We start from the raw sequence: 12,400 nt of genomic DNA on the forward strand, positions 1-12,400 counted from the left end.
CAAATAGGTCTAGGAGTGCCCCAAAGTCGTCAATAGGAACTCGCAGACATATCTGGTTTGGATTTGGCAGTTGTATCTCTCTTATTTTGCTTCCGTCTGACTTTGGTGAGTACCGCAGAGCCCACCACTGCCATTTCCTTTGCTACTTCCATCTGGCAGAGAAACTAGGTACTATGGCTCCCGCCTCCTCTTCCCATGCCACCCCCCCACCCCCATTGTGGCCTTGCCAACGCTACCTCTGCGCCTGCCAAAACATGGTGGGATTGCAAGATGGGAGTGAATACCTCTCTTTAGTTTTGGTTACACCTGAGCCTTCAGCATCTACGAAGTTTTAGCTCCTTTTTCCTTACAGCTTTTCCAGCTTCACCACCGTGGGACTCCGTCCAAAGTTCTTGAAGGCTGGGCCGGGAGATAAACTGATCTGGCAAACACGGTGCTGCACTGCACACTGCCCCTTCCTTTTCACAGCTGAGGGTTTGTTACTGATTAAGCCTCTGCAGGCTTGCTACTTCTCCCATTAGAGTGTGCCACTGTCCAAAGATCCTAAGGGCCACTTAAAAAAAAAAGGAAAAGAAAAACTTCTCTGCCACTTTTTCCAGACACATCTGAACTCCAATGTTAGCTACAAATAAGGCTTCTTCTAAAATCTTCAGTCTATGTTTATCTCTTCTGAGCATGTCTGGATTGTAAGTTTCTCTGGAGCACAGTTCATGTCCACAACACCTGGAACATAGTAAGTTCTCAATAAATGTTTATTGGGTAAGTGAATGAATGAGTTAAAATAATACTAGCTAATATTTATTGAGTCCTAAATGCTACTTCTAGTGTTTTATATGCATTACCTTGTTTAATCATCAGGAAAACTTTATAAGGAAGTTTTATTGTTATTCTGATACACGACCCCACATCTTCCATTTGGTCCTGCAGATCCACTCTTCACCCTTCTTTACCTGTCTCTGCCACAGGGGGCTGACCTGTGCGGTCTACCTCAGTGGGGCTCCTTTTCCCTCTGGTTTGCGTGAGTTTGTCCATTGGGAGGCACAGGCAGATCAGAGTGAGAGAAAAGAGAGGGAGAATTTGCCGGCCCTTTCTTTCTGGTGTTGCCTTGAACAAGCTGGGACCCTCTCCTGAAAGTCACAGCTCTTCTCAAGAAGGCCTTCTTCTCAAGAGCTCGTATGCTCTCTCCCTTCCTTTTTTTTCATGCTAGAGGTGGTAATAGTAGGTCCAGAGTCCTTCACTCTCCATGGTGGGTTCCCCCATCCTTAGATCTCACCTGTGTAAATAATTCATTGTTAAACTCTCCTCTATATTATATTGAGTATGTCATCTATTTTTCTCTGGGACTCTGAGTCCCATGTTACTAATGAGAAAACTGAGGCCCACAGAGGTTAAGGAATTGCTCAAGATCACCAGACTAAAAATGTTGGCATAGAGATTTGTATCTAAGCCATGGCTGTAACTACCGCATTGTGCATCCACAGAAGAACTGCATTTGAATGCTGGGCGGCAGCGAGGCACAGTGGATAAGCGCATTCCCGTTGCGGTCATAAAGATCTGGGCTCCAAAACTGCCTCCAGAACCTAGTTCGGGTGCAACTTTTGGTCAATTATTTCACCTCTTTAAGATTCAGTTTCTAAATCTGTAAAATGGGAATGTTACCTATCTTAGAATTACCATAAGTCTTAAAGTAACAAGCTAATTTATGTAAAGTGCTGGCATACTATCTGGCATATAATGAAAACTCAATAATTATCATAAAAGCTATTGCTGAGGCGATTGTTTGGAACTAACGGAGAACATGGGCAAAGTTTCATACAAAGTAGCTTTATTCAAGATGTATACATTCTGGTGGGGTAGACAGCAAATATGTGAATAGTAACAAAAGTACAAGGAATAATCATAATAGAAACAAAATAATAGAATACTGGATGTTTAGAACAGGCATTGGAACTAAAGGGCTCCAAGGAAAGGGAAGGACCTCGTGGTTCAAGCTAGACAGGCCAGGTTTCATTCTATATTTCTCCAGTTTTCTCCTGCGCTTACTTTCTTGCCTTGGCACTGGCCATCCTGTTGAGTATGCAAACATCCCTGGGCGATGTGGTCTGAGTGAACGAACAGAAATCAGCGGGCTTCACTGTGAACCTTCTCCCGGGCTGTTAACTCCTGTGACGGTAACCATTGCTTTCTGTGGTGGCCTGCCTGGCTGTTCTAGTAGAATCAGATTGGTGGGGGCAGGGAAGGCAGAGTCAGTATGCTGGCTTCAGAACATCCTTGGCTGCACTCTTAAAAACAAAGTCTATCTTTTCAGCGAGGGCAATTATACAGAATATTTTCATGACAGCTTCACAACCTGAACCGAAGTTGTTTAAAAAGGTGCCAGTAAGTGAAAAAATACGTCTTAACTGTGAGCTCTGAAGAAAGATGGACAATACAAAGTAAATAATGAATACCTCTTGTGGGCACAAATATTCCAAGTGTACTTCTAAACAATGGCAAGGCTTGCAAAGATATGATATGCATGTACTTGCCAGCCTCTATCAAAACTGGAGATGGTCTCAGACTCTCTAAACACAACACCGAAAGTTGCCATCATTCATTTGATTGGAGTTAGTACAAAAGATAAAACTTGTCTATTATCACTCTGCGGAGAGGAGGACCCTACCTTTCCACACCATACCACCATCAATATTTACCACTGCGTATAAAACCAAATAGGACTGGTCTCAGTTTATTAGGTGAATTAGTTAATTCTATTGATAATATTTTATTAGTAAGTTGATATTTTTATTTAAGAATGTAAACTTAGAATATTAGCTGCATTCTGAATTATGATTTTTTATCCTTATTTATGGTGTGTATGGGGACTATATCTGTTAACTTTTGCTGTGTAAGAAACCACTCCAAAACTGAGTGACTTAAAACAACGATTATTTTATTTGTTCGTAATTCTGTGGGTCAGCAATTTGGGCTCAGCTCTTCTGGAATGAGTCTCTGTTCCAGGTTATGTTAGCTGAGCTCACTCATATTTGCCATCAGTGAGGGGCTGATGATCTGACTACATGTCAGGCAACTGCCTGGCTTGGCTATTGCTGAGGACAATGGAGGCAACAGGGTCATGTCCTCCTTACCATTCAGCAGGTTAGACTGGGCTCATCCTCCAGTGGTGGTCACAAGGTTCCCAAGAGCAACAAGAGAGGGCAAGTACCAATGGATGAGCACTTTTGGAGTCTCACCTTGTGTCACATTTGTTATTGTCCCATTGGCCAAAGCAAGTCATGTGCTTAAGCCCTGACTCAGTGGGAGAAGGAATTTGCTAAAGGCATGGATATGGGAAGCGAATTATTGTGAGGACTTTTGGAAATAATATACCACAGGGACACAGTTTCAAAATGATACGGTATAGTAATAAAACAATATGCTTATACTCACGTAATTTTTCAGAAAATCCTTAATACATTGGTTCTACATAGAAATTACATGGAGACATTAAATATTATATAAATTAAATACTATGCTGAACCATTCCTCTTAAAATTATCACTACTACTAATAAATATTTAATTTTTATGTCACCCAGTGATGAAGGTGCCACTATTATCCCATTTTACACATGAGAAAATTGAGACTAGAGAAGTTGTAGAACTTGCCCAATGTCACCATAGCTAAGGGGATAACATTTGGGGAGCTCTAAAGATGTACTAATTTAATGTGTGTAGTGGACTTAGCCTGGAGCCGTCCACAGTGTTGAACGAGTATATGGACACTATGTTAATATTATAACATTATGAACATGAGAGGTTATTTTATTTTAGAAGTTAGAGCATGAAAAGCTATAAAACTAAGAACTCACTAATATATTAAATTTCCCATTATGGACATCTCTATAATTGGTTCTATATTTTGCTTTAACTGGAACTGATTGCAAATGCAATCTAAACTCTAGTTTTCAGAGAAGTCATATAACCTTGCTCACTGCTAAATAATCAAAACTTTTCAAGCACCATCCATTAAGCTGTGTCATTAAATCTGAAGCTACATTACCAAAACACTAAATGATTGAATAACCTCTACTTGTATTTCTTCAATGATGACAAAAGGATGTCTTTATCAAATCTCTGTGGATGTCATTTATTATTTATTTTGATTTAAAGTAAAAGGGTTTATTTGAGGGAGGAAGGTTAAATTTCATATATTGAATATATATTACATCTACCTCAATCACATGTTGAGAAAACAATAGAACTAGAAATCCTGTTTAAAAAAGAATCTTTAAAGGGTATCTTAAGGACGTGAGAAACAGGTTTATGCTACACTTGATAACATTCTTCCATTTTCCGGAATGAAGTCTGAGAAATTATTAAATGTCACATGTAGTCGTTGAATGATAATTTTCAGATTCAAGTTCCATGTGAATGGCTCGTTAATTCTTTGGTTGCTGTGTTCTCTTATAATTAACTTAAAATCGAAGAAAGAATAAGGCACAGTATAAGGACTGGAGTTATCCAGTTTAGTTCTTTAAAACTCTGCTGAAAAAGAACGGCAGAGAAGTGGAGAACAGGCAGCCTTGACAAGGGATCAAATTAGCCTTTTCTTTAAAGTGCTGTCTTTGGCTTTATACCCAACTCTATCTCAACAGTCAGTCTCTTAAGTTAGTGTTGCAACATGGCAAAAACTACTTCTCTACTGTAACCTCACTCTCACTATTACTACTCTCACAATACCCACGTGGTTATTGAAAGTGGATGCAAATTAAGATAAAAAATATGGATAAAGATGGTTTGAAGTGTTTCACATAAGAATTCATGTTGATGGTAAACTTTAGCATCAATTTATACAAGTGGATCTCAACTGGGGGCAATCATTATTTGGCATTTCTGGAGATATTTTTGGTTGTTATGATGCACGGCAAAGGGATGCTACTGGCATCTAGTGGGTAGAGGCCAGAGATGTTGCTAAACATCCTACAAGGCACAAGACCGTCCCCCACAACAAAGAATCATCCAGCCACAAATGTCAATAGTGCTGAGACTGATAAAACGCTGATCTATATAGTATGAATGTTGCATATGATATAAATAATATGCATATTATATAATTTCTTAAACAATCTAGGTGTATAGCCATTGGTGCAGTTCAGTATCCCTCAGGGGTATTTTAGAAGGGATTTTTTTGTGTGTGTGGAGGGGATTAAATTAGGTTATTTCTAAAATCCATTGAACTGTAAGATACTGTGCTTCCCCTCTATTTTACTCTCTTGGAGGCTGCATACAGAAGCCCCAGGAATTAGTGAAACCCAGCAAATATGGAAGGTAATGCTTTATAGAGCACATCTGAGGATGGCACATGGCATGAATGGGAGGGCTGCAGTCTCCACACCGTGTGCAAATGAAGTCTGATGGGGAGGGAAGGGCAGAGGGAAGGAGGCCTTCCCACCTCTTTCTGGATACTATTTATTGGTAAAGCTCAGTCATTTTATTTGTAATATTTATATATTTAAAAACTGGAAGTTCAATGATTTTTTTAAAAAAATTATCCATGGTTGGTTATCTTAATTGAAGTGATGACTTCATGGATGCATATATCTGTCGAAACTCATCAGATTGTACAATTTAAATAGGCACAGTTTATCATATCTAAATTAGTCCTCAATTGCTTTGCAAAAATGCAACATACATTAACACTCTCTCACTGTAAAAAGTTCAAACAATGTATATTTTGTAAAACATGACAGTTCTCCTTCATTCCTCACTCCTCCTCCCCTTCCCCAACGTAACAACTGTCAACAGTTGGATCTAAATTTAAATGCATATACATGTACTTTACATATATCATGTAAAAATGGTCATATAAATGAAATTATAGGTGTTTTTGCTTTTTTTTTTTTTTTTTACTTCTCATCATATCTTGGAGATCTTCCTACAGATCTACTTCATTCCTTTTTGATGGCTACATAGTTTTTCATAATGTGACTGTATCACCAATTATTTAATCACATGTATTTAGGCTAATTTTCTCTCTTTCGCAAACAGCATAAAAAGATCTTTGTATAACCACATGAATCTTTTCTATAAGCTTAATTTTAGAAGTAAGATTGCTGAGAAAAGCAAACATATACTTAAAAATTGGATGGCTTCTGCTAGATTGCTTGCTGCTAAGACTTTAACAACTTATGCTCTCATAAGTATTTGAGAGAGCCCATGTATCACAACTTTGACCATAAGGAGTATTATCAATCTCTTAAATTGTGCCAATTTGATAAGCAAAAATGAATTTTATTAGTGAAGAGGAGCATTTTGTTTTGTCATTTTGTATTGGAATTTTAGTGTTTTTATTGATTTTTAGGGGCTTTTTGCATGTTATAGACACCAACTCTGTTTTATATATTTACAAAACATCAATGATTAAACAGAGAATTACCGTATGACCTAGCAATTCCACCTTTGGGTATATGCCCAGAAGAATTGAAAGCAGAGACTCAAACATATATTTGTACACCACTGTTCATTGCAGCCTTATTCACAATAGCCAAAAGGTGGAAGCAACCTGAGGGCCCATCAACAGATGAATGTGTAAGCAAAATATGGTATACACATACATTGAAATATTATTCAGCCTTAAAAAGGAAGGAAATTCTGATACATGCTACAACATAGATGAACCTTTAGGAATTATGCTAACTGAAATAAGCCAATCACAAAATCAGTTTGAGAAGATAAAAGAGTTCTGCAGGTGGATGATGGTGATGGTTGTACAACAACGTGAGTGCACTTAATGCCACTGAGCTATCTACTTGAAAATGGTTAAAATGGTAAATTTTATGTATGTTTTGCCATATTTAAAAAGTGGGCAAAACATTATCTATATAAATATGTTGTATTTAAATAAACAGGTACACAATATCTTTAAAATATATATTACATAAATATGTTCTCCTAATCTGTTAACATTATTTCTCTCTCCAGTAATTTGAAATGCTACTTTTATAATAAACTGTATTTCCCTATAGATATGGATCTGTTTCTAAACTATGTGTTTTCATTGGCCCATTTTTCAAATTACTCATCACATTGGTTTAATTACTGTAGCTTTATAGGATACGTGATGGTTGGTAGGACTAGGCCACAACTTCTGTTGTTTTTCAAATATTTTAAATTATTCTTCTGCAATATCTATTTCATATCAGTTTTAAAATCAATGCATCAACTTCTGCTTTTAAAGATGTTGGAATTGCATTGAATTTACAGATAAATCTATCTGGGGAGATATAATTAGCATTCAGGAAATTTTGATTAACCACATTCCTCTTAGCTTTCTTAGTATAGAATAATCAATTTTTACCATTAAAATTATTCTTATTGGTAAAATGCCTTATACTTTTTTATGCCTATAATCTTCTCCGATTTTTCTGCACTCTCTTACATACAGTGTCTCATCAATAGCAGCAATTAAAAAACTGCTTATTCACATGCTGCATGCTAATAAGAATGCTCTATTATACAGTAATATTAAGTATTTATTAATTTTGTCTTTATTGGAAAAATTATTCAATTTTTATAAAGTAAAAATGGATTTTTTTTGTTTTCTAAGAAATAGAAGAATGGTAATTCAAATGCATGGTATGTTTTTCTAGGTTAGCTCAGTCAGGGTACTCTATTTCTTTAAGCAAATCTAATTATTTGAAACTGACTTTCACACTCACATGGAAAAAGCAGTCTTTACAGGAGAAGGAAAACAAGGAGGCTAATACTAAATGAACATAAAACCCAGTGAGGAGATGATAGTACCACTTTCTTGGTGCTACAGATGATATTTGGTTGTTTTGAAATATCACTTTGGAATCTTCCATATGCTATTTACTGTAAAATTTCCCTGGTTACGGCATTTTATTAAATTCTTGGTGCCTCCTAGGATAAAATTCACAGTCCTTGGAGACACATTCCATAAGGCCCTCCTCTTACACTTTCTGAGGCCCTCAACTTACACTTTCTGGCAAGTATGTGGCATTGCCTCTGCCACACCGGCCCCACTACCTCGAGATCCCCTGACCAAACAATTACCTGTGGTTTCCAGAACATGTTCATAGAAGAATCCATTCAAAAGGATTATACATATATTCAAAAAGGCTGTTCCTTAATGAAAGTTTTTGCTCAACTATAAATTATAGAAATTCAACTAATTCATTAATTTGTTTGGCAAATTAATCCTTTGGTTTCAACAAAGTGGGCATATAGTCAATTGGTTATTTGGTGATTTTGGCTTTCTATAGGCCACTCCACCTCTCTCCCTCTCTCTTTGACACACACACACACACACACACACACACACACACACGGCTTATTTCTTTTCCTTCCTTTCCCTTTGTACTATGATAACCTTTTAATTTTTTCACTTGTGCTTTGAAATCAGTGTTCCCTCACCCAAAGTGGCTCCTCCCACACTCTCATAAGCTTCTGGAGGGCAGCTCCTCCATCTTACTCATCTCTGTGTATTCTCAGGGTCTGGAACCTGCGGAAAAGTGAGCAAAAATACTTTTTGAATGAAGGAAACCACCTATATCTGCTCAAGCAATACAGACATTTATTTTCAGTTTCCCCTTTCAAAGGAAAAATGCCAGATCCATGATATCTTTCTTAATAAAAAGATTCCTGACATAAATGGTCCCTCTCCTGTATTTTTCCTAGAATGCTAATTTGACATTTGCGCCAAAGGTAAATCAGTTTGTCTGGCTATGGAGGGGAGGAAGTTGTCACTCCTGATTGATAACGATGCACTGGAGTCTAATCCCCAGCAATTTGCGGCATTTCCCATCTGTTCCGAATATCACTCCATTCTACTCTTAGCATTAAAATATCCAAATGTTCTGGAGACGTTTTTAAAGGAAGAGTTTGTTTCTACTGACATACCCAAACTGGAGAAATGATTTTTTAAAAAATTACAGTGATTGAAACACACACACACTCCAGCACCATTTCGTGTTACACTAAGGTACTCCTGGCAGAGTTTCTTGCTGATGATTTTAGCCACAGTCTGAGTAATGTCTGCTTGCCTGCACGTTGTAAAGTGATCTCCCTTTATTAGATGAAGTCTTGAATGAAGGGTGGCGGGTACTGTGTCTTCTTAGTTCAATAGCCCCTGTCTTTCTGCCGCCTCTCTGCTCTCTGCAGACTGTGGGTGACTCAAAGGGATGCTGTGAAAAGGAAGAGATCTGCTGAGCCAAAGCATTTTTTAATGCAAAGACAGGCATTTCATTGTAACTAACGCAATTACTTAAAAGTATTATGGGAAAGTTTGGAGTGTTTCTTCCACCTTTCCACTTTCCTTAAGGCTTCTAAAATGGAGCCTTCTATAACATGGGTGGGAAAAATATAATCAAGATAGCACTTGGAATGTCATCTGTAAATATGGGAGCTTTAATATCTCCTGGAATACCATAGGTTCAGTGGAGCTATTTTTTTTTTACAGATGTAAAAAGAAGTTATAATTTATTTTTATAATAAATGACTAGACATTTTGAGAAAGTGATTTCCAAATAAATGTGTCCTCATTGGATCAGAAATAGTAAATGAACTATTGAGCTAACTATGCGGTCTTGATTACAGACCAAAAAAATCATGATAGTTATAAAGGGTTGAGAGACTGTCAAAATATAGTGCCCCTTATGCCTTGTAATGGTTTGTTAGCTTTTTTACATGGGAACTGGTAATTTGCAATAACCTGAGGTAAGCACAGATGAGTGTCTCCGTCAACCAAAAGCAGGTGGTGAGAATTAATACCAGAGGTGATTTTGTCATATTCTTAAAAATGTACACATGTAATAATATTTGGCTTTCTCTCTTAAAATATCAGGCCATTCTGAGTTTTGATTAAAAATATTTAATAAACCAACAAATGTCACATTATTTAAGGGTAAGGACTATAAATAATGTCTATGTGAAGAAATGGTACACACTCTGAATTCAGCAGTCTTTCTCCTTGTTACTGAACACTTTGTCACAAAATGGGACAGTTGTATCATGTTGCATTGGACTAACGGTTCTGAAAGTCAGGAAATAATAGCACTAAGTTAGGCAATAGGCTAACGTACAAACCAGAAATTAAATATTTTGTGTTAAATTTGTGTAAAATGTTTTTATATACAAGTACGTTTATATATGAATGTACTACTTAATGAGGTACAAAAATAAACAGTAATAGGGAACGGTTGCCTCCATAAAGAGGGTCTGGGTGGCTGGAGAGCAGCGATGAGGAGACTGACCTTTCATTGTATATCCCTTGGGTGTTTTTTGAATTCTACATCACATGCATCTATTTTCCAAATTTTATAACAATTTATAAAAAATGTTCCAAGCAGCTGAGTCCAGTTTCTCTCACTTTAAAAATCAAAGCAAAAAATCAAGTCAAATAAAAAACTAAACTCGAAAAAGATTTGTAATCTTTCCCCACCCTTCTTTTCAAATATTTGATTAGTATCTAAATGTGGATGGCAGTATGATATAGGGGCACTTAATTTCCATAGGTGACTATGGAAATATGCAATTAATTAATAAAAATCCAAGATTATTTAAGTGTATTCCAAGAGCCAAATACATTATCAAAAACACATAGTACTATGAAAGAATTATTGTTCTTTTACAGATGAGAAAACTGAGGCTCAGCAGATGAAATAATTGGCTCAAGGTCACTACATAAGGTAAACTACAGTTACATTTCTGCCCTGTAGTAATTTAAACTAGTAAATGGTTCCAATTCTTCCTGGAGCCCTATTGTTGGGAGGATTTATGCTTAGTCGTTATAAGGCACTACTTTAAACATAAATTTCTTTTATGGAAGAGAGTTTGCCATACTCAGAAGGCTACTCCTATTGTCATCAGTGTGCTTTAAGCAGTTTATGATTTATAGCAACTTTGTATATCCCCAAGTATCCATTTGAAATGAACTAAAGCAGTTTCACTAAAAATGACTTTTTTGTGAAATCAGGTTTCTCGGGCTGGTAAAGCATTTCTGGAATTTTTAATGGACTTTTTTTTAATGGTAGTAGAGTAATTCATTAGTTTTATCTTGTCTAACAGATTGCCACAAACTTAGAGACTTAAAACAACACTCACATATTATCTCACAGTCCTGGAGGTAAGTCTGGGCATGGCATGGCTGAGTCTTCTGTCTAAGGTCTTATAAGCTTAAAATCAAGAGGTCAGTCATGCTGCATTCTCATCTGGAGCTCAGGGTCCTCTTCCAAGCTCTTGTGGTTGTAATAGGATTCAGTTCTTGCTGTTGTAGGATGGAGGTCCACGTTTCCTTGCTGGCTGTCAGTAGATGGCCCCTCTCAGCATCTAGATTCCATCTGCCTTCTCTGTCATGTAGCCCCTTCTGTCTTGAAAGGCAGCAATGGAGAATCTCCCTCAAGTCAAATCCCTGTCATTCTTAGCATCCCTGTCTCCAGGAAGACCCCAATCCCTTTTAGAGGCTCACCTGATTAGGGCAGGCCCACTCAGGTGATCTTAAAGTCAACTGACTTGGGACCTTAATTACATCCACACAATTACTTCACAATAGCACCTTGATTAGTATTTGAATAACTGGAGAAGGTGCATGTACGCCAGACGGTGGGAATCTTGGGGGCTAAAACAGGTAAGTGAGTAGGGTGAATGTAGTATAAATATTACCATCACCACTACCAACCCTGTCCACTCCATTCTCTGCTGGGCTACTTTCCTGCCAAGGATCAAAGCAGGGGATCCATGCCATTTTTTAAATATTTATTTATATAGGGTCACATTTAAATAACATCTTGTTTTCATCCTGCTTAATTTGAGCCTGAAAGAACTAGGTGCAAGAGAATTTAGTATCTATATCTCCACTTTATAGGTGGGAAAACTGAGGCTCAGGGAGATGAAATTAATTGTCTGAAGTCCAATAGCATCTCTGTCTCCATATTCGAGGTCCAAGGTTCTACATATACTACAGAATTTGATTTCTCTAATATTTAAGTACCATCATCTCTTAGTTTTATTTTTCAGAATTTCTAGGAAGAATTGTTTTTTTCAGACCTGTAGACAGATGTCAAAGAAAATATTAAAGGGTAATGGACTTCCTGTTGCATGCAGCATTAAGAAAGAACTCTAGGGGCTGGCCCGGTGGCACAGCAGTTAAGTTCGTGCCCTCCACTGTGGTGGCCCAGGGTTCACTGGTTCTGCTCCTGGGCACAGACATACACACTGCTTATCAAGCCATGCTGTGGCAGGCGTCCCACATATAAAAATAGAGGAAGGTAGGCACGAATGTTAGCTCAGGGCCAATCTTCCTCAGCAAAAAGAGGAGGATTGGCAGCAGATGTTAGCTCAGGGCTAATCTTCCTCAAAAAAAAAAAAAGAACAGAAAGAAAAATCTGTATTTACACCAA

At 37.4% G+C, this 12,400-nt stretch overlaps 1 long non-coding RNA gene across 2 annotated transcripts; it reads right to left on the reverse strand.

Annotated features, from left to right (window-relative positions):
- Positions 1-1,808: 1,808 nt before the first annotated feature.
- Positions 1,809-12,047, reverse strand: LOC139074093 (uncharacterized). 2 transcript variants are annotated; one of them, XR_011523479.1, is made up of 4 exons: positions 11,106-11,831; positions 9,047-9,187; positions 8,418-8,505; positions 1,809-2,411 (listed from the first exon to the last, which is right to left on the reverse strand). It is a non-coding gene; the product is annotated as an uncharacterized lncRNA (long non-coding RNA). The 2 variants fall into 2 exon arrangements; XR_011523478.1 differs by lacking the exons at positions 1,809-2,411; positions 8,418-8,505 and having other exon boundaries at positions 8,556-9,187; positions 11,106-12,047.
- Between the last annotated feature and the right edge of the window lie 353 nt (positions 12,048-12,400).

Source organism: Equus przewalskii, chromosome 1 (assembly GCF_037783145.1).
Source record: "Equus przewalskii isolate Varuska chromosome 1, EquPr2, whole genome shotgun sequence".
NCBI lineage: Eukaryota > Metazoa > Chordata > Mammalia > Perissodactyla > Equidae > Equus > Equus przewalskii.